Raw genomic sequence first — 24523 nt, 5'->3', positions numbered from 1 at the left:
CAGGTTACTGAATATAGTTAAGACACTGAAATCTATGAAGATATAATGGATTCGGTAATGTGCCTAGAATGGTAGAGATAAAGAATGAATGCAGAATTTATTTGGGAAAACTATAAGAGTCCCTCCTCTTTGAAACCAGAATAAGAATTACGAGAGGCCGTGACTGTCTTGTGTCCTGAGATAAATGAACCCAGTTAACGTCATACCCCATTTACTCTAGAAAATACGCCCAGGTCAAACAAGCGGTCCCCTAAAACAAATTCATGCTACATAACCTGCCCACCTCGCTGCAACTAACGTCATGGGGTGGAATCCGTCTTGAAAATGTGTCAGCCACTCAGACAGACAATGCCGCCTTGTGTGATACCCGAATTTTTATTACCACGCTCACAAAAAACCGCCCTCATAAACGAGATGAATGCGGTTCACTTCCTAACACACAGTGTCTTTAGTGCCAGCCTTAACAAAAGTCTTCCATCTATGACTTGATCTCCCAAGTAAGCGCTTACTTCCAGGGTTTTCTGAACCACACTTTGTGCGCATTTCTCATCTTTTCCACGAAGACTACAGCTGTAAACTCAATTCAATTCGGATATTTTGAAAGCAGTCGACATAATGAAATGCGACGAACTTCGGTACTTAATCTAATTGAATATTTGGGAATGAAAAGGGCACATGGTACAGAAGCCAAGCTATTGGTGGAGTTCGAAGGAACTGTTTATAATGTCTCAGCGTGTTAAAAGAGAACAACAATGTTTTCCAGACAGACATTAGCGAGAATCGTATATTTAATTTCTATCACCACAACTTATTTTACTCTAAACACAACAAACGACACAATTTTTGTTTGTGATATGTGACCAGCTCACACTTTTTAAGCGCAATTTGTTTAGAGGCAACAAAGGTCCGTGGTTTTTAAGAATGCGCCGTATTGTTCATCAAAACTACTTAAAACAAATTTTAACTTACATTTCTCACCACCATTCTCGTTTTAAGCCCAATATTTTATACGTACTGGTTGTCTTTCCTGGTTGGCTTCCCTGCCTGAACTGCAGTCCAGAAAACTTGACGATCGTGATCAATAAACATCATGAACTGTGCGATGTCCATTTGTCCATCTCTTGGACATTTATTGGGCATGTGGCATTAGAGAAGGCTTGTTCTTCTGTCAGTTCAAATACTTTATTTGTAACAAAAAGAAGTCCGAAATTGTCTATGATTAATCCAAACATGAAGTTGATGGTCATGTCTTCCGGTCTGTGAAATCTGTATTCGTACATTTCGCACTGGCACTGTTAAATGGGCAAAATCAACATTCCGGGCCGAGATGATTGTAGTGACAGAACTATTTTTGTAAATTTTTGATCACTACTGTTTATTACTTTTTGCTTAAATTGTCATTGCGCGTTGTGACTGGAAGCTTCCCCTTTCTTCTTGATTGCCCAACCAATTTGCAATAATCTTCTGGTGCATACGCCCTACTGATTATCTTCAGTACTCCCTTAGTACATCCAAGGTCCCTTTCGCAGAATCCCCTGACAGATACGCACTGAAATATTTTGTTTAATCTCCCTTTATCACTTAATATTGCAAAGATTCTGGTAATGCTGAAGTTTCTGTTTTGGCCAAAACCGCGGTCTGAAAACTCGAACAGTTTTTATCACCTTCAGTTACGTGATTATCGATACAACTGAGTGATAAGGAACATTTTACGTTGGGCCCTCAATGAGTTTGTCTTTTATGTAGAACAAATATTATATTCTTATACTATTGACTCCAATTAAAATTATTCATTGTCGGGATTTTATCCATAGTCTGTTCTTTAAAATCACGACGTTTCGGAGGCTGGTTCTATCTCCGTCTTCAGGTGAGAGGTACCTACTTTGTTAGGTCCCTTAGATAGAGCTAGTCTCTGTCACTGGACAATATAAATCGTGAAATTATTTCAACTTACCAACCCGTACATGGGTGGATAAGTTGAAATAATTATCTAAGGGACCCAACAGAGTAGGTACCTCTCACCTGAAGACGAAGACAGAGCCAGCCTCCGAAACGTAGTGATTTTAAAAAACAGACGATGGAAAAAGTCCTGACAATGAATAATTTTAAGTGTAAACTGCCGTCGTCAAAACCCTTTAGAATTGAATTATTTACTCCAAAACAAATACAGCCAAACTAAAAACATCTTTTGCAGGTACTTGTAGGCACCGCGAGATTTTGTATTTTCTGACCAACAGTAGTTCAAGACCCTGCCACATGTGCCCTTTTTATTCCCACTCGTTCAGTTACGATTGACGTTGGGAGCGTTCAACTCCGAACGCTAGGAGATCTCCAAAATCCCGTGTCCTGAAGATAAGTCTAATCAAAGTAAATCGGATCAAGAACTATTACGAACAGAGACGCAGAAATATTACAGGCTCCTTTCCCATGAGGGAAGCTAAACAGTGACGTAAATAGAGCTCAAGTTATGAAACCATTCGAGCTTCAGATTCGCTCACATAAAGTTGCAAATGGCATTTCGGTTCCCGGGCTCAGCCAATATCCTGTTACAGTAGTTTAAACAGAGGTCTCTGGAGTAAAAAAATTCCCAGACACGCCAGCATAAGTAACAAAATGGATGCTCAGACGGCTACGTTCTGGGTTTGTATGCTGAAGGTACACGGTTTGGATCTCGGCTAGGTTGAAACTGACTGTTTTTAAAAAAATGTTCAGAGATTTCCTTACAGGGATAGTACATACAAACAGGCCAAGAAAAGTTTCATTCCTCCTTACCCTGATTATGAAATTACTTCTTTGGAAAAATTTACAGCTCAAACAGTATTTTTAAATAGTATGTACTCATGAAATGCATATAATTTCTCTGCAACATTGTTCATGGACCGAGAAGAATGAAGATTAAATGCACCGAAGAATGGTACATGATCAAGTATAAAATTCGTGCCAATTAAGTTTCGAAATATTTCCACCTGAAGCGCTGCAGTCACAGTTGCTAAAATGGTGTCTCACGTAGAAGTAGCCAAATGCGTTCTGTGGTTACAGTGAAAGTGAGATTTCGTAGGGGGAACGACAATAAAAATGTCAATTTACAAGTGGTATAAATTGTTTTATCAGAGCGGCTACATTTGTAAAGGAAAAATCTCCTTTATACGACCAGTCAACGCAAATCAATCATCAAGGATGCCACCATTAGCTACCACTTTGATGGAACTTGCATAAGAAATGCAGTGGCTGAAGTTACCCTCGACTTACTTAACAACACGTGAACTAAAACTGAATGCAGATATATCTGACGGGCCATGCACATGAAGTCGTAAGTCAACTTCTTTATATAATGCGGATCACAAGAACTTGATCATGTATTCTACTCAGATACATTAGGCTTCAATTACTGTACCTTTCAGTACATGAATAATGTCAAAGCGAAATGGTATAGATTTCACATGAACACATTGTATAGTCACAGAATCAAACGAATATAACATAATTACGGAAAGGAAATTTGGCTTAAGCGCCGATTCTGTTCGAATCATAGAAAGGGGTGTGATTACTTTCTTGAACATCATTAAATAAATTATCCCTGTATTGAAGAAGCAAGCACCCCTATTTTTAAGAACGAAACGAACTTCTACATATTAAGATACACGAGTTCCGTTTTTGCACATCGCATCATATCGGAAAATTAACTAAGCAGTAAAATGGTGATGAAATAATAATTAGAACATCAGTATTGAAGTACTTACTGGCAGACTTTGTAAGTAGTAAATAAAATTTCTAGTTTTTTATAGTACCGTCCTGTTCCCTAATACGTATCCACTGATTAAGTGAAATATAAAATCCAAATTACATCTTTAACTCGAATGGCAGAAGAGGGCTTATTAAGAAAGAAAGCGTATTATTGGTTTTATTTCAGTTACTCATGGCGACGATTATGAAGATGGTTGTCTGCTGTGTAGTCTGGTACGTTCTAACCGGCATTTGAATTACGCTTACTGCCCTCGCCATTATGGTGATGAATGGTGGATTCGGTACGCTAATTTTATTAATACTCAGTCAAGGAATCACTGAAATACAGGTTAAGTCAGAAGTGTGTTTACTAACTTCGTGTGCGTGTTCCAGGATAAAAAATAAGAAAATTTTCCTATAAACATGGAGTCGAAAATGTTTCATTTTCGAAATAATAGCGAAAATTAATTTCCAAAGTCTGCCTTTATTGCCAAGTATAAGGACATGTATGTTTCTTTATAACAGATGCCCAAAGGTTGTTCCTCCATTCTCCTCACATGCACGAGCACGACGTACACAAGACTGACGAATTCGTTCGTAAAACCAGGGTTTCCTCGAATCATCTAGTATTCATTCTGCACACGTTCCCATAGGTCATCATTGTTTATGGGTGTTGCATAAACGACGGACTTCAAGTGACTCCACAGATAAAAGTCCAATGGAGTCAGGTCCGGTGACCTCGGTGGCCATGCTACTGGGCCACCACGCCCAATCCATCGCTGAGAATACTGTTCATTGAGATGATCTCTGACGCGACGGGAGAAGTGTGCTGGGGCTCTGTCGTGCATAAACCACATTTGTCTTCTTGTTTTCAGTGGTACATCTTCAAGGAGACGTGGCAAGTGTCTTCTTAAGAATCACCGATATGAGGGTCCTCTTAGACGTGATGGAAGCATGTGCGGACCAATAAGGATGTCGCCAACAATTCCTGCCCAAACATTAATTGAAAATCTTTGCTGGAAGCTGCATTCACTTTGATATAAAGTCAATACATTGAAACTTATTTTTGGCGATTATTTCGAAAATGAAACATCTGAGGTTCCATGTTCATAGGAACATTTTTTCTTATTTTTCATCCTGGGACACGCACACGAAGTTTGTAAACATACTTCTGACATCCTGTATATTTATCTTTTAACAGTGCTTGTACCTGTGTCACCTAGCAATAAAATTCTGCATTACGGATAATAAAAGACGGAAATCGGGAGTAAATGACGTGCAGTAGTGTTACCACAGTCCTTCAAAATTATTTTCTATAATTTACCCGAACGCTTCTAAACCTCGTCAAACAGATGTCTCACGTACATTAATACGCTCATTCTAATGCGACCACATCGTGACTTGTCAACTACCCATAATGAGGCCGGAAATTTTCTGAAGAGATGAATTTCATGCTTGACGTGTTCTACAAATTAATGCATGTGGCTGTGTGGTAGGGGAACGGCCCGTTAATTCAACGGGGTCACAAACATTGATAACATGTCACTTACACCAGTGCATACCCGTCCCTGATCCAAGAGAGAGAAAAAAAAATGTTAAGCCAAATTTAAATATTTAATTTACACGCAAGTTTATAATAAAAAGCGAGTAAGGCCCCAGATCTTGTAAGGTTTATAACCAACGACACAGTCAAAAAAATGGCATGAATATTTAGCCAGACTGTTCTAAGTGATTGAAAATAAATAAACAAATCAAACTTTGTCTCAAAACGAAAATCGTACTCATTATAGAAATGAACTGTTGTTAGCATTCCTGATAATAGTTGAAACTTATCCGACTGAAAACTTTACAATTTCCAAATGGAATTTAAAGCAGCCTAAGATATATGTTATTAATGGGAGGCATAAATAGATAGAGGTCACTAAAATAGCCTAGAGTTCACAATATTTATTAAGATACTATGAACTGCAGCATTTTTAAACATGAGAGATTTCAGGTTCTCACGGGGGCGATACGTGGAATGCTGTTTTCTGGGTTGTTGCGCCGTGTAGTCTGACAACAGGGCGATGAGTCGTCCTGACGATGGAGGCAGCAAGGATCTCTGAAACGTCAGTAAAATTCTACCAGAGTACACGACTCAAAAACCTACAAGACAGCCGCCTATAATCTTAGATACAAACTGCGTTGCCATTTTAATAAGTAGGGTCCACAACCAGTGATCTATTCATTTATCTGCATTGTGTAAAATCTGCAGATGATCTGATCGAATAGATTGAAACAGTAGTTTCAGATCGGAGCAAATAAACACAATTTCTTTTACATTTTCTGGTTTCCTGTTTTGGAGAATATATTCAAAGTCTACTAATTCTTATCTCATGATAAATACTTCCTACCCTTCACATATCTAAATACTGTCAGTCATCAGGGCTTATAAATAACGTGGAAGTAGAAATTGTTCACTCGTGGTGATCGTACTTGTAGTATATGGAACGGCGTTTTAAAACGCTTTGGTATGGGAACCTGATCAGAAATAAACATAATTAAAAACTATTAAGTCCTCTATTTTGTCTCTTATTATTTGAATATCAGCTTCATAGAATAATTACAAATAAAAATTTTGATCGTCTAGTAATTAGTTACAATTTGAATAAAACCACTTTGCACTACACCCAAGTTTCATAATAGCAATTTGATTCTAGCTTAGTTCTTGTTGTGTAGAAATGTCACATATATATTCCGTAGAGTTTTAATTCAGAATACTGCTCCATGATTATGAATGGGGCTTAATGTTATTCTATTTGAGACTTGGCATCCTCACTGTCATGTGAGTACAGGTGTTGGTCATCCAGGTTACAGAACCATGTACCCTTTGGACTCTATAGAAGGTTTCTTTAATTTATTTAACTTATATTTTCTTATTTAAGAATGTTGTCAGCACCTCACACTACACCAAGTCAAATGATAGAATTGTTAATAAATGAAACGAAGCGATAGTGGCGAAATTTAAGATACTCTCCCGACACCTTTCTGGAGCGACTGAGTAGTTCCACGAAGAAATTCAGTTATAATATCCAGCCTCCAGGTTGAAATTCGGTAGAATATATTACAAATTTATATAAACACTATTAACTTCGTTCTGACTTTCGTTTTGTCCGAAACTGATGACATAAATAAAAATAAAACAAATTTAAAAAAAAAAACAAATACATAATAAGACTCAATGACCAGTAAAAGTTTCGTGAACACGACTGCTCAGGTTATAAGGACCTTATTCAGTCTGCATGTCGATCAGAAGGACTTAGCCTCGCGTCCTCTTTGAATTCTTAATATTGCAAACTTTGCACTAATGAAATTCAAGTGCCTTGTACACCCGTCCCTGTCGGAAGTTTGTTGCAACCATCACAGTCAAACTTGAGACGGCGACTCGGCGGCAAGATGGTAGGCGCACCTCAACAACAGGCAAACAGTTCAGTTCAGTTCAGTTCAGTTACAACATTTGTAATATTTTTTCCACGTCACTAACTTCAACCTAAACAAAGTGTTTAGTGTTGTTAAAATTCTTAAATGTTCCGTTGAGCTAACTTATGACCGAAACGAAACCCTTTCGGATTAAAATGTTTCATGTTATCACGGGTGTAAGAATCATGAATTTTTTCGGGGTTTCACGCAGTGTAGATTCATCGTTTGACGCCAACGTTTCGGAGTTACTTACCGCTTCATTCTTCAGAGTTTCAGATACGAGGTGCGATCGGAAGGTTTCAAGACTGTGTCAATAGAGGGCGAACCGGATGTAGTACCAGCTTCTGCCGCTAGGGGGTGCGGCCTACATTCATAGTGAATCAGTGTGCCAGCCGGCATCATCGAATTAGCATTTGTTTCTTAGTTACGGGCGTTTTGGTAGTGCATTACACCGACCCTCCTGCGATTTCGGAATGGCGGATTTTCATGAACAAATCAAATTTTGCCAAAGACTCGCCAAAACGGCTACGGAAACCTATGAAATGCTAAAGCAAGCATTTGGGGAGTCCGCAATGAGTCGTGCACAAACTTTTGTGTGGCATTCACGTTTTAAAAATGGCCGAACCTCTGTCGATGATGACGAGCGTTCTGGACGACCATCTTCGAGCACAACGCCCGAAAATGTTACGAAGATTCGGCAGGCCATTCACGAAGATCGACGTCGTACCATCAACGACTTGTGCGACATTGTTGGGATAGGCTATGGGACCTGTCAGCTGATTCTAAAGGAAGAACTCCACATGCGACGCATCATGACAACGCGCCAGCGCACACCGCCCTCAAAGTTCGCCAGTTTTTGGCCTCAAACACCATGGCCGTCATCCCGCACCCTCCTTATTCGCCGGATTTAGCTCTGTGTGACTTCTTCCTCTTCCCAAAGATGAAAATTCAGCTAAAGGGAAGGAGATTTGAGACGATAGAAGAGATTCAGGCAGAATCGCAGATGGTGCTTGACAGGCTGACAAAGAAAGATTTCCAGGGATGCTTCCAGGCTTGGCAGCGGCGCTGGGATCGTTGTGTTCACTCCCAGGGGAACTACTTCGAGGGTGATGGATGAATTTAATACCTGAGATAAGTGTACGGGTTTTTTTTTTTTAAATAGGCGCAGTCCGGAAATTTTCCGATCGCACCTCGTATGCAGAACTCCTGTACGTGTTCACGAAACCCAAAGCTGACACGATTAATACTCGTCACAATGTTTGCATGCTATGTTGTAAATATAATATTTATAATGGTATGTAGCCATGTAATAAATTACATGACACATTTAGGTATTAAATTTTCCTATATTTGTATATAATTATTATGTAAATATACTGTGCAATTGTGGAGACACCTGCGGTCAATAGTAGTGTTAAATGAACGTACATTACGGGTAATTAAAAACAGCAGTGTACGTCGAAAACCACTTTAAATCAATTTAATGAATTAATCATGTAATTCCTTCGGAGCATTAGCTTTGAAAGCTTTGATGAAATATTTCACTAGATTAAGACTGAAACCAAACTATATCTACGTATATTAATTTACGTGGTTCATGTTATTCTATTTAGATCCCCGAGGGGTTGAAGGATTTTTCATGTAGCCTCTGCGTCCAGACCTGCTCTGGGGACCACCCAGCCTCCTATCCAGTGGGTACCGGGGTCCTTTCCCGGGGTCAAGAACGAGTAGGAGCTATAACTCCTCTCCCCCAAAGCGCCTACATGGCGTGTAGAGAAACAGCTTTACTTTACTATACTAACTGACCAAAGATCAAGTTTGGAAATGTCTCTTTTAGAGCAAAATTACTCTCAGGCTATCTCAAGGCTTAAGAATTCTAATACCAAATTTACCACTAAACTAATTCGTCCCATTATCGTCCTATTTTCATATCACTGTTATGTTTGAATTACTACTTAATTGTAATCTAAATGGCTTCTCTGCATGACATTTCCGCATCAACATTTTATACGCAACTCTCCTTTCCCCCTTATGGTCTACATTTTCCTTCATTTAGTAGGCACCAACAAACAACACATGCGACCCATATGGACAAACTTATATTCTCCGTTAACTAACTAATTCGCGTATATTCAGCCAAAATAATTTTCTTGGCGCCTTGTTCTCTCTGTTAAGAAAACGGCACAAGATTCAACAACGACTAGAACTGGAACTTGAAATAAACTAGACAGAAGAGAAAATGTTGCAAAGTCAGATGAAAAGAAATATCTAAATAAACGCATTAACGATACAAGACAGAGTTAACTTTTATTTGTAAAATACCTCGTGAGGGGTCCTCGTAACCCCTACTAGGTCATTCTTCAAGTGGTGGACCAAGGACTGGAAGGAGGTGCAATACCTGGAGGTTTTAATACTGGGGCTTCCTGTATACATGGAATATTAGTACGGTGAGATACGCATGTGGTAACATGGGCTTAATCCTCAACTGCTCTTATTCCTTCCTGTGGACGAAAACAGCTCAGAGGAGGCAGACACTGTACCAGACATGTTACTTGTCCTGGGAATTTTCGAACTAACTCGATGCGTGCAGAGATATGAAATGGACAATGTCGCAGCCAGACCTCAAAGGGAACAAGAAGATTCTGGAAGACCCGATCCAGAATTTTATTATCCTCTGAAATAGAAAACCGTAAACATTTTATTTATATTAATTACGTCACGTCTTATCACCACACTGCCCTAAACCTGTGACCTACTAAAGTACGCAGATTAAATGCTGTAGACGATACATCATTGTTGAATAACCAAAGTCTCGATAACAGTCAAGTGGAACTGAAAAGGGGACTCTCGCAAGTCCAAAGGTCAGGTTTTCTAAATGTTTTATGCCCTGAGACTACGATTAGCTCGAAGATCGATCTTTCGATCGCTCACTCGAATTCCAATTGACTTAATTCAGGATATGATGCGTGGGCTGTGGTTATAGAATGTCAGCACGCACGCACGCACGTTACTAAAACACTTACCGCGGTGCCTGACAACCAAATTTCGCATCTTCCGGTTCAACGATTTCCCCCCACGTTTACCAAGACAAATAAAGATATAAGAATTATGAATAGTTCTTTACATAATACAATAAAGTAGAATGCGTTTGGAGACGATGTCTGTCTGTCTGTTACCTCGTACAATAGCGTTCTACTTTCAACGACACTTTAAAGAATTACTTCTTGGAGAATTACAACTCAAAACTTGGCTTGAATATTGTAACTTGACAGTATTTCCGACTCCATTACACGTTTTAAAACGTTGAATCAACACAGATACGTGTCCCGAGCAAATGCTTGTTCATACGAGGTGCGATCGGAAAGTTTCAAGACTGTGTTAATAGAGGGCGAACCGGATGTAGTACCAGCTTCTGCCTTTAGGGGGTGCGGCCTACGTTCATAGTGAATCAGTGTGCCAGCCGGCATCATCGAATTAGCATTTGTTTCTTAGTTACGGGCGATTTGGTAGTGCATTACACCGACCCTCCTGTGATTTCGGAATGGCGTGTGCATCAAATTTTGCCAAAGACTAGCCAAAACGGCTACGGAAACCTATAAAATGCTAAAGCAAGCATTTGGGGAGTCCGCAAACTTTTGTGTGGCATTCACGTTTTAAAAATGGCCGAACCTCTGTCGATGATGACGAGCGTTCTGGACGACCATCTTCGAGCACAACGCCCGAAAATGTTACGAAGATTCGGCAGGCCATTCACGAAGATCAACGTCGTACCATCAACGACTTGTGCGACATTGTTGGGATAGGCTATGGGACCTGTCAACTGATTCTAAAGGAAGAACTCCACATGCGACGCATCATGACAACGCGCCAGCGCACACCGCCCTCAAAGTTCGGCAGTTTTTGGCCTCAAACACCATGGCCGTCATCCCGCACCCTCCTCATTCGCCGTGTGACTTCTTCCTCTCCCCAAAGATGAAAATTCAGCTAAAGGGAAGGAGATTTGAGACGATAGAAGAGATTCAGGCAGAATCGCAGATGGTGCTTGACAGGCTGACAAAGAAAGATTTCCAGGGATGCTTCCAGGCTTGGCAGCGGCGCTGGGATCGTTGTGTTCACTCCCAGGGGAACTACTTCGAGGGTGATGGATGAATTTAATACCTGAAATAAGTGTACGGGTTTTTATAGGCGCAGTATTAATACTTTCCGGTCGCACCTCGTAAGCACAGTGAGGATGGAGAGAATAAATTAAAACTCCGTTAATATTTGACACTAAATACTTATCTAGTCATGTCTGTTAGTGTAGTCTTGTAATTGCAAGTATACAGCAGAGGTTTTGCTTACAGCAATGTTTGTCCACCTCTGTTCCGTTGCTTGGATACGGCCAATGCAAAAACAAATCGCTCACCGTACGACACCACGGCGACAATTAACCTAACTTAACCTTAACGTCACAAGCTCTCGTGAGGATAATTAGAAGTTTCCTTTCTTTAATTACACTAACTTTATTCAAGACATTAAAACGTTATAGTACACAAAATACAACGCGCTGATGAACGGATCATGAATAAGAAAGTATCAGATGTGACGTCCAGTCCGAAAGTAATAAATGTACCGAACCAAATGATCATATTTATTTTATCTCTGACATGTTTTTGTTTACAAGAAATGTAGTTGTGTCAGGTGTAAATTGAAATTCGATTTCTAGCTGACTCACGTCTCTTTGTAACGTGTCACAAAGGTCACACTGCTCCAAAGCAAAACACGCGCATTAGTGACTTACAAACAAAATTTGTAGAACACCACTGTCATGGCGTACCACGTGACTGTGCTCCAACATTTTCAACCCTGGAATGTACACCCCTTGAAAAGGAGCAGCCCCGTTTTTCCATTCGGTTTGGTGTCGGCCTGGACGCGTGATTATGAACTGTAGCATCAATACAGGACACTCATCTCTGAAACATTTCACACACACCACACTAATGTACGTAATTTCAGCGTAAGTGGCCTGAATTGGACTGACTCCAGCTAGTCGCATGCTTCTCGAGTTCTTATATTCACCCTCAGTTCACTGCCCAAATTAGAGAATAACGTGAGACCGTATTAATACGTTCTGGTTACCCAGATGGAACAATCTGTGGGGGAGGAAGCCCTAGGGACAAGTCCCGAGTGTGAAATCCCTGGGGTGGGGCCCAAAAAACCATGGACGTGTGGCTTAGACCCTGTGGCAAGTCCTGACGACCATCATATTCATTTTCATTATCAAAACCATGCACATAGCCATAAATTAATGATCAACAAATCACCATTTAATAACCATCGTAATTAATACAGAAATTTGTGGTCGATTACTTCGCATTCGGGAGGTCACGGGTTCAAAAATCTCAACCACAAACCGGCTATCCTGTCTTTTTATTCATGATCCTCTTCAGTTCCACCAGGAAATTTACTGGATAGTAGGCCTAGTGTCTTAAATCAGGCCACGACCGGTGCTTCTACACACTTGCGCCGTATGTTCTGGTAGGTTTTTACCGACGTTTCAGAGGTCCTGATGAAGGGGCCAGCAAAAACCTCTGAAACGTCGGTAAACTGCCAGAAGACAGCCATATTCGTACTAATAGCCATGAGAATGTCAAATACTAAAACATTCTTTGTTTATAAAGCGGTTATATTGAATTATTACCATAAGAACATACCTCATGCCTCTCCGTAGAAGGGGATGGGATATTGCAACAGAAATTTATGTATTTTTAAGAATAATCAATGTTAATGTTTTCTTATATGAACATCATCATTTTAAATAAAAATTCTTATTCGCACATATTCTTCTCTGTACTGAGATTCTATTAACTGCATAAGCAAAAGCTAAGCATGAATATTTACTTACTTTCTTTATTTTCGCTACTTTCTTTCCAGAATCTGTAACTTTATAATAAATTTCACATTTCAACAAATTTTGAGTGCAACAAACCTGAGGATAAAGGCAGAAGGAATAAGTGAAATCGTGACAAACATTTTTGTGGAGATGATACAAAAAAGACAAATGACCTTGGGTTCAGGGACATTAATTTTTTGTGCGATATTCAGCGATAAGTATCGGATTATTAGGATTATGATAACTCTGCTCGCAATAACTCGATCAAATTGTAAACATTTGTCGAATTTTACCGAAGTAACACTGCAGGCACTCTGCAAGTTTCTTTTTATATATTCCAACCGCGCACATTTTTGCGCAGAAGACTTGAAAACACAAAATTATGAAATGCACTGCAGCAAGCGACCTGAAACATAAGTATTGAATTTGTTACAGAAAATTTTAATCCAATATTGAACATAAAAGACTCCAATTACTGATTTCTTATAGTTGAATTTAGATTCACTGCATTCAATAAATCATCAGTTTTAAAATATTGCAGTGAGCGTTCCAAAACATTCGTTCAAAAAAATAAAAATTTGGTCTTACCCAATTTTGCACTCGCTTGAAACACTGGGTGAGACAGTTGGAAAAAAGACTTTAATTGATGCCTCTTTTTCATTTCACTAATGTTGTTTGCTAATTTAGATTATAACTAATTATTCTCATTCACAAACAACATTACTCATTTAACAGTGTCCAGTCCTGATGTCGCCATTAGACTGTGGTGAAGACAAGCCAGCCTTCAGTTAATGAGAATACAGTATCGATTTATCGAAACAGTTACAATGTTGACATGCATAGAAGCTCTTTAAATATTAAGACAGCCGGGGCCCAAAATAGCACCTGCGAAGTCGACAAACAATTGCTTCTGCGTGTCGGAGGACGGTAAAAGCAATTCACCAAGAAAAATTGACAGTGGAACCACGGTTCCGGAGAATTTGACGTAAATACGTCTCTCTATTTAATTTATATTTACGTCTCTGTAAAGTAATGTAATGTAATGTAATGTAATCAAACGTAATGTAAAGTAATGTAATGTAATTAAATATAATGTTATCTTCAAAGTCATCCATCTTGTCACACAGTAATATAACACAACAATGGCGAGTAAACAGATGACGTTTCCTAGGCAACATAACAATGCACGCAAGCTAACCATTGTTGTCGATTTGTTGATACGGATCTTACACTTTTTCGTTACACTTTTTTGCCGAATGACCCTTCAGTATAGACGTATTTACGTCAAAATACGAACCATTTCTCCCCGTTATGAATGTTCACTTCAGCCAAGATCACTATTATTGTTAGCTCACATCTGATACATGACGGCAATGCACAAATCCCATAATGACAGGGTTTGTTAACGTTTGTAACTAAATTTGTAAAACTGAGCTATTCAACACTTTAAAGTATCAGAACTGGTGAACGTGTTTTAAAGATAACGATAAAGTTTATTAAAATCTATTTAATATTCAAATTATTAAAAAAAAATGACGGAAACATTAAGACTTACATTCGTTTACTATTACATTTCGCATGATTTTAGTCATGCTACGTATGTTGTGTAAGAGGTGGACCGTTAATTGTTGTGACTGCCTGCTCGTTCGCCTTCTATTTGCGAGACAGCATCAAAAGTTAGCATTCTCGAACTGAAAAACATTCAATTAGTAAAAGAGAGTTGTCAGTGGAACCATGGTTCCGGAGAATTTGACGTAAATACGTCTATACGGAAAGGAAGTTTATATATTGGCTTTATTCTAAATATTTCCTTTATACATGCTTTACAATTGAGATAAGTTTGATTAAGACTTTGCTTATTTAACTTGAATTACTTACGCTTAAAATGCGTCTGTGGTAGCTGAATGTAATGTAAAGTAATGTATTTTAATGTAAGGTAAGGTAAGGTAACTATGTAGGTAACCATTGTTGTTTATTTGTTGATAAACAGATGATGTTTCCTAGGTAACATAACAATGAAGTTACAAATTTTCGTTTCCCTTTTTCGTAACACTTTTTCGTTACATTTTTGCCGAATGACACTGACCCTAAAATATAGACATATTTACGCCAAAACAGGAAATAGTCAGAATTGTTAAGCTATGCTAACATTTCATAACTTGTTACAGTACAACTACGTTCGTTGCTTGGCAATTATTTAGTTCAAATACTTGTCACCACGCGGCATCACGTCCCTAAATAACTGAACATTGGTCAATAGAAATTTCCATTCGTAAGACTGATGTGATAAATAAATAATTTTATTTCCGTGTGGTTTATTTTAAGAATTCCCGAGGAGGAAAACCAATTTATTATTTTTATACAGGACAGTACGTCAGAGTCGATGGACAGGCGTCAGAAAACTGACAGTGCTAGAAGTTTAATAAGGTTTCAGAAGGCCATTAAAGTATCTCTATATCGATATCGAATTTCGATATAAAGGAAGCCAGATGTGAGGGAAATTCGGGAGGAATTAGATTCTATGAGGTTAACGGAATAACGTCACTAAAACGTCATGAATGCAACTTCATGTTTTATACAGGCCTGAAATCAACGGAGTTCAGTAAAACTTCAGCAAAAAATGGTCTAAACAGATCACGGGGTTCTTTATTGCCATCATGAAAATTATTAGACCTATCACATTTTGTAGCATCATAAAGTGACTAACTGGCGTGAGGTGTCAGAAGATGTTAACTGTTATTAACACTTTTGGCGAAATTGTTTGTACTTGTTCACTTTGCTATAATAAACCGTCAAAAATACGCTAGAATTTCGCTGTTTGTGGCAGAAATTCTCACTTCGTCAACAGTTACTTTTACCATAAAATCACGTATAGATTAATAAAATACACTGACCTACCTTCCGTCGCAGAAAGACTTGTCTTCTACATTTAATTCATATTAAAATTTTAAATAATTTATTCAGACTGATTGGTTGATGATTACCTAACATGAGAGCCATTAACAATTGTTTGTTAGTCTGTAGAAATTCTTTCGATATCTGTTTTCAGCATAATCGCATTAACGTTATCGATAAAATTAAATCCGATCATGCACGCACTCTGACGTCCAACTTCTAAAGTTCGAAGACAAACTTTAGAAATTAAACACGGCAATACTTCCAGACAGATGTAACTCCTCTACAACTTTCATTTCTGGCTGATACAAAAACAACAAAAAACGTTCACCCACACTAAAGTCATATTGAGCATAATGTACATATACAGAACAACATCGAATATGTTATTAAAATGGAATAAAATCTGAAAAAGAACATTGTTTGATATCTGATAAAAATGTACGCTAAAATAATATATAGAAATTGTATTTAAGAAATTGTATTTAAGTTATTATTGATTTGAATCTTTATATAATAATATACACCTGAAGATAGTTCTTTTAGGAACTGAAACATGTCGTGAAAAAATGATGGTCTAATGTAAATCGAATATTTCGATAAAGAACATCATTTAGTATTTTAAATATTTTAAATATTTTAAATGTTAATTATTGTAATATTTTAATATTTAATAAGAATTTATTGTGATTATACGGACAAGATTTAAATAATATATATTTAAGAAATTAAAGCATACAAAAGTGAGTAACATCACGGACCGAAAATTAAGCCTAAGGTTAGATAAATCTGTGACAGCGAATATTAAATCCATAACTGAACAACTCAAGGGCAGTTTTCATATATTTAGTAACTTTCTCCAGTCACACCGCATTACCACACAACAATATTATTCTGTAAAACGTAAGTCGGCTGTTAATGTGCTTTTATACACTCGGCCGAGACAGTGGAAAGAATTTGTGGTTTTGGGTACGAGAGTAGCTACGGAATTGATTTCATCAGCACAGGACATGGTTAGCAAGGCTGCACGACACCCCTTAGCGACACACCCTCAGGATATCAGCGAGGTTGACAGGAGAAGTATTGGACGCACTACCTCCCCCGGGGCCCATCTTTCACGGAGGGGTGACCCCTCCCCCCCGCAACTGCCGAGCTGTCAGACATGCACTGCCTAATCCCCCTTCAGCTCTTTGTTACAAATATTATTTCCACTTAACACTCTAAAGAGTCTGACACGACAAACGAGTGTTCTTAACAGGCTGATTGAAATTTGCTTCTTTTAAACAAGCATTTCCTTCTGAAACTCGATATTCTGTTTCCTAACATTCGCAATGAATTTGTATATTTTATTTTCATTGTTTCTTATTGCTAGAATTATTGCCACAATAATAATAGGTGAACAAATCGAGGAGATGCAGAAGTGTAAGATGGGGAGGCAAGAAAAATTTAGTCTAAAATCGGAAAGGAAGACGCCACTGAAAATATCTATAAATAGATGCGAGGATAATATTAAAATGGACATTCGAGAAATATAACGTAAAACGGAGTTCACGGGATTAATCTGATTCAGGATACTGAAATCTTGGGAACAAGGAATGAAATTTCGGATTCCACAAACGTGGTGAACTCCTTCACTACTATTTTCTCAATAACAAATCCGATTTTGGACTTATTAAATAACAATGCAATCTATGTTTTGGTGGGCGGTTGTTGGGATGTTAACAGAAAGACAGTTCACTAACACGCAGTCCAGAACACCTAATTTGTTTGGATTACGTAAAATAATAAATGAATAAGCTAGACTTTTTTCATTTTACTTTAATGTATATGCGAGAATGCAGGAGGAAAGTGGCTACCTCATTCCCCAGTGGCCGTGATAAACAGGAGAATGCAGTTTCCATCCACAATAAATAGTTCCTCAATTGGTAACACATTTAGCGACATTTAGAACCATTATACACCGATTGTTATGTTAAGTAGACATAAATGCAAGCATCCAATGCACAAAACTATTTTGAATGTCTGACACGGCATAACTGTATTCAGATAATGAATCGTGTACGAAGGCGTGGCTTGGTAGTACGGCTGGCGGAAAGAAATTAGTGCACGAAATATCTGATGACAGTTATGTCGTGTCAGACATTCAAAACGGTTTTGTGCTGTGAATTACTGCACTTACATAACCGCTTAACAACCAACGTTTAATGTTCCAAATATTACTAAAATGTTGTGGCAGTCGGGGGACTATTTTCTTACGAATTTACGCTTCACTGTCCTGTGTAACACGACCACTAGCGAATGACGTAGTTACTTTCCTCCTGCATTATAACACCCGCATTAAAGTTAAATGAAATGATTTCCAAACCAACAGTTTGGTCCCCCAAAGAAACACTTGCTATGAGAGTCAAAATACTTAAATTACACTCATAAATAATCTTCTCTTCCGAGAAACAAAGAAAGAGAAAGCTCATGAAGGGCGCAAATAATAAACTGAAACAGACTTCTCAATAAACTTATATCGTTAACGCTTTATTTATAAATAGTTTAGTGGGGCATACAGTTTCCTACACTGACGAAATGTTTAACTCTGAGCCTTCGTCAAATCTGTGTCAGTACTAGGCACAGACATCACTGGCGTTATTAACTATTAACTACAAAAACAAATGCGTAAACATTTCATACGCCACTCTGTAGCTAAAAGCAGATTTTCCCCACCCCTCCACCTCGTGCGTAATACAACATATTTGCATAACCACCGAAATGAGGCACCGTAACAAGAAATAATTACATTTCATAAATAGTATTAAATTCATTACGAGCAATCAGAGAATATGTAGCGGTCAGATATACTTAATTAATTAAGAACAAGCCATTTCAGATATGGTTAGGGGCCGGTAGTACAAACTTCCCTCCTCTGACACACAAAAACAGGACTAATAGGGAGATTTTTGGTTCTCACGGTGGTAAGGATGTCGAGTATAGTTCATCGTTTTATGTATTTACCAGCAAAATGTTTGTAAACCGCATAAGACAAAACAGAGTCAAAACAAAGAAGAAACAATCGATAAAATTAACACTGAAGATGGCTGTCTTCTGAGATGTTGCACGGCGTAGTCTAGCAGACGGTTCCCAAGCTTCATAGGTGCTAATTACCACCGCAATTGAGGCAGCCGGCGCCTCTGAAACGTCGGTAAACTTCGCAACATTCAATAATACTTCATACACGACGCCGTGATAACCCGAAATTTTTCCAAGAATAATATTTTTTTTTAAAACCTAAACAAGCGTACACCTAAGACAATTAGACTTAGTTAAAATTATAATAAAATTAACTTTAATTTGGTGCTTTCATAAATCTGAATCTATGAAAATTATGCACCGTAACGCGCCTATGCAATTAACAATTGTAAAATTGTCTATGGGTTTAACAACAACGCCATGAGTCCTTAATTTTTGCAACAGATGTGAGCTTCACGCTCCAGTCGCCTTATCCCTGATAGCTGGTTAACCTGGTGTTGTACATCGTTTTGCAAATAAAATAAAATTACACACTCGTTCCCCATTAAATACAAAAAGCGGAATAAAAATTTTGAAACACGCTGAACCAGCAAAGGCCTGCAGGGACAATGTAGCAGTCTCTCTAAACTCAAGACAAGAAGACTTGATTCGAGGGTTGCGAGCCTTAAAAGCGAATACAACCACATCTAAAGCATAAGATCTGGGGTGGATAAAATATTAGGAATGATTTCGCTGCTACCATCCTGATAATGTCCGCCTTCAACTGGAAAGCGACATGACAAACATCAAACACGCGTCACAGCAATTGTCGAAACTCAGAAAGTCTGATAAACAAGATCTGGAATGTGTAAACTCACAACGCAGATATTACCAGTGAGACATAAGTCAGGGAACTGAAGGTAGTGTCATTATATATTGCATATCGACACGAAATACTTTTTTGTTAAAATACGAGGAAGGGGGCTAGAATTGGTGGAAAAAAAGTACCATTCCAGATCAGAAGATGCAAACCTAACCTAACCTAACCTAACCTAACCTAACCTAACCTAGCCTAGCCTAACCTAACACACATCCTTAAGAAGTGAATAGATATCGAACACATTACAATTAACACATATCAAAGGAAAACCATGCTAACACTTGCTGCAACCCCTGAAATCCAAATTGCGTATCCCTTTACAAGAACAGAGTTATTTAGCATCGCCAGGAAACAAAAACAAATGACGAGCCAGCAAAGGAATTTTCGAGACATCGATGCGACACAACCACAAAGAGTCACCTCAGGAACAGATGAGGACAATCCGAAAATACGCACTATTAAATTAGCAACAATTATGCTTCGCCTTTCAAACTGATCAGAGCACACTCACAACGGAGCCGTGGTCCACGCAGCGAAAGGGGTGAGCGGGGGGAAGACATCAACGCAACCCCTCTCTTAAGAAATAAATAAAAAGTGGTTAGCACTGGTGCTTCGTACTCTGGGTATCCGTGGTTAAAATCTCTAACCTGGTTAAGATTTTTCATGATTTCTCCCAGTCTGTCCACGCGAACGCACAGAATAGTGTCGTAACTAGCCCTAGCGATTCCTTTGCTACTAAAAGCGTCGTTAAATAAGCAACAAACAGCAAGACAGAAAGAGAATCGCTTAGAATTGGGTTAGCTAAGTGATCAGGCTCTGGGTTCAATCCAGCCTCGTACACATTTGTTACTAGAGGCTGTTTCTCGGTGATAAACCGGCCGGAGCGTAAATCTGACTACTCCCATCTACTGCCACGTGAAGCCTTACACCCATCCCTCCACACGCCTTCATCTCGTGATAGTTAATTAAAATTCTTGCTACGACACGACTAGTAACAAGAAAGTGAACCCCATGGCGTCTGCTCACATTAAAGTGCTAGCCTTTGGAACGAATTCATTAGTTCGCATTTCACCATACCCGTCCGTCCGTCCAGTCTTGCACTTCGGTTATATAATTAAATTGTGGTTAACACCAGGGCTGTGGAGTCGGTACAGAAACCTCCGACTCCTTCATAAAAGCTCAATATGTATTAATAATGGTAAAAATACTAAAATGGTAAATGGCACCATAAGAGAATTCATCACCACCACGTGAATCATCATCCTACTTTTTAGATTTATAACTTATATTTAAATATAAGTCTAATGTTTATTGTAGAAATCGGTTGATTTGTAGAAATTTTGTATTCTTAAGGTTGTTTGTTTGTTTGTCACCAGTCTTTCAGATGGTTTGATGTGGTCCTCCATTTTAGCCTATCTTGCGCCAATCTCTGCATTTCCACATATTTCTTGCAGCCCACATCCTCAAAAATCTGCGTCACATTTTCCAATCTTTGTCTGCCCCTACAATTCTCCCCTTCAACTGTTCCTTCCATTACCAAATTAACCAATCCTGGGTGCCTCAGAATGTGTCCCACCATCCTATCTCTTCTTCTGGTAAGATTTTCCCCAGACTTCTTCCTTCGCCTGTCCTGTCTAAGACCAGCTGATTTCGTACTTTATCAGTCCACTTAATTCTCAACATCCTTCTTTAGCACTAATTTCAAATGCTTCTACACTCCTTCTTTCTGGCTTTCCCACTGACCATGATTCGCTTCCGTAAAGCGCTGTGCTCCAAACAAATAACTTCAGAAAAATCTTTCTTAATTCCAGGTCAATGTTTGACATTAGTAGACTTCGCTTTTTGAAGAAGGCTATTTTCCTCGTGCTAATCTGCTTTTAATGTCTTCCTTGCTTCGTCCATCTTTTGAGATTTTGCTTAATAAATAACAGAATTAACTTCACTGCTTCTACTGTGTCTTTCCCAATTTTGATATTTAATGGATCATTATTCTCATTTCTGCTGCTCCTCATAATTTTTGTCTTGTTTTGTTTATCCTTAAGCCGAATTGCTCACTGAGTAATCTATTCATACCATTCAATAATTCCTCTACATCTTCCTTCTTTCAGCCAATAGGGCAATATAATTAAATTGCTATCCTCTCCCCTTGGACTTTTATTCCTGTCTCGAACTTTACTTTCACTTCCTTCATTTCTTCCTCAACATACAAATTAAACAGCAGGGGCGATAGGCTGCAACCTTGTCTTACTCTCTTTTTAATAAATTCCTGTCTTTCTTGATTCTCCACTTTTATTATGGCCACTGTAAATAACTCGTCTATCTTCATACTTCAGCCATACCTTCCTCAAGATTTCAAACATCTTAATCCACTTTACGTTGTCAAAAGCCTTCTCCAAGTACTCAAATGCGATAATTGCTTCTTTATTTTTCTTAATCCGTCCTTCTATTATTAAACTTAAGGTCAGAATTGCCTCTCGATTATCCATACTTTTCCTAAAACCAAACTGATCCTCTTCTAGAGCCTCTTAAACTTTCCTTTCTATTACCGGAGCCAAAGTTACAAAGCATTTTTCCCACACCACGTGACTCAACGCGTCGTTGAATCTCCCTAAGCGTGAGGCCACCGGCGACTCACACGGTATAGAAAATGGTCGGAGTCGGTACTTTTTTACCGACACCGACACCACCTAAAATTGCTTCCGACTACAACTCCACAGCCCTGGTTAAAACTATGATATTCTGACCTGTATCTTCATTTTTCGAACGAAGTTTCTGAAATAACACGAATTCGTAATGCATTTAGCATGTCATTTTTCAAAATCTGCATTTTCCATTTGGATGAAGCAAGCGAATTCCGACAGGGTTAAGCTTAATAAAGGAAGCGCGTATTTGACATCCCTCAGTCTAGTTTCCGGATTTTAAATCATTCTGAAACGAACGTAGTGTATAAAAGCTTTCAATTTGTACGTTTCTGAAGTCGTTTTCTCTGGTTTCCAATGTTCAGTCTGAAGGAAGCAGACAAAAGTTCATTTCGACAAGAGAGAGAACCCCCCTCCCCCCACTCGCAAAGAAAGAGCGCGGGGCTGGAGAGTTCTTTAACTCGTAAAACAAAATGACGATCGCAAGTTCACGGTGTTAATTTGGTGTCGCACTCTATACTGAACTTCTAGAACTACTGGGTCGGATTGTTCCTCCGAAACTATTTGTTTCGTACGACGCTTTATCAACTGCACTGCTTAATTAGAGCCCAGTGGCAAATGTGATTGGTTGGTAAGCACTTTGGCGTCAATTAAACATAAAAGACATGAACTCCTTATACGTAGCAACCTAAGCAGCTCAGCCAATATTATGACTGGCTATGGGCTGGACGACCGGGGTTCGATCCTCGACAATGGCAGAGGACGTTTACTCTACCCTCTGCGTCCAGACCGGCTCTGGTGTCCACCCAGCGTCCTGTCCAGTGGGTACCAGGGTCCTCTTTAAAGTTGGTAAAGCGTGGCCGAGGCGTGACGCTGACCACTCACCCTATTTAGTTGCAGAGGTTGAGAATGACTAGGAGCCATACCGCCTCTCACCCCAAGTGTCTCCATGGTGCGTTTTACTCTTTATCTGTTTCACACTAACTTTTTTTCATACTCCGGAAATTTGTCAAGTATAAACACGTCTTTTATTTCAATTTTATTTAGAAGATAAAACTGTATTTTGACGTTGCATGCAGCCAACAGAAAACACTTCTTTGAGGCAGGAAGTGCTTTCGATAACTGTACGTAATTCTTGAACTTGTTATACGACGGACGTTTTGGTTCTTCTTGTATTTCTTGTTGCACACACTACAACTGACTTCATCATTGTTTCCGATTTCGATAGTAGGCCTTCGTTTCGTCTCTATTGTCAAATTCACATATTAATGTTGTTATTATTATTATTAATATAATCATCCATGTTATTTATTAATTACATTCAACTCAAATTTATATGTATTTTCCCCTTTTTTCTCCTCTACTCATTATTGATTAACTTTGTGTTTTAATTCTCTTATTCAGTACCTTCTTTGTTTTATATATTCTTCTTCTTCTTTTAATTCGAATGACTTAATTTATTTGAATAATTATTACAAATATATGTATTCCGTATTTGTTACTTTTACTCTCTTACTCTCTTGCGTTGCATCTGTGATTCTAATTGTTGACGCAGTGCGCTGATAATAATAAAGAATTGTACTCAATTATTTCTTCTTCACAGTATAGCGTGACAGAAGAACTATTGGGCCCGTCCATCCACGCCTGTTTGTCGTGTTTTTTAACAGCGGGACTGGAGCCCGTTGTCGCGGAGTAATACGATTCGAGAATTCCCCTGCTCTGACCCATTGTTACTTAAGAACGGCCCGGAATCAAGTTAGTGCAAGAATGACGTCAAAGAAGAATTTTTTATCACATTAGTGCAGCAATGACGTAATGATGTGACCTGATGATTACGTTCCGAATTTCAGTGTGCAACAAAGAATACACCTTTACAATCTTCAACATGAAGCACACTTTGCCTTCTGACTATTATCACTGGCAATGGCTGTGTATTTAATATAAAAAATGTATCTATTAGCTTCGACATGTATCGCTCTTCGTATGTAACAGCTTAAGAACAGCTGAATCTGACCCTTTAAAATATTGCTGTAGTCTGTCAACGCGCATCAACTTTTC

General features: G+C 38.6%; 1 protein-coding gene and 1 long non-coding RNA gene across 2 annotated transcripts in view; both read right to left on the bottom strand.

The window, feature by feature from the left end:
- Window positions 1–24523, bottom strand: part of LOC110827831 (uncharacterized) — a 350935-nt gene that overhangs the window by 241263 nt on the left and 85149 nt on the right. The gene's annotated exons all lie outside the window — the stretch shown is intronic.
- Window positions 11792–16236, bottom strand: LOC110835209 (uncharacterized). Its single transcript, XR_002544829.2, has 3 exons — window positions 15953–16236; window positions 14610–14745; window positions 11792–12134 (listed from the first exon to the last, which is right to left on the bottom strand). It is a non-coding gene; the product is annotated as an uncharacterized LOC110835209 (long non-coding RNA).

Source organism: Zootermopsis nevadensis, unplaced genomic scaffold (genome assembly GCF_977971745.1).
Source record: "Zootermopsis nevadensis isolate Lab colony 2312 unplaced genomic scaffold, Znev_1.0 Znev_ptg000003l, whole genome shotgun sequence".
Taxonomy (NCBI): Eukaryota; Metazoa; Arthropoda; class Insecta; order Blattodea; family Termopsidae; genus Zootermopsis; species Zootermopsis nevadensis.
The sequence above is the reverse complement of the archived record's forward strand: the minus strand, read 5'-3'. Positions and strand labels throughout refer to the sequence as shown.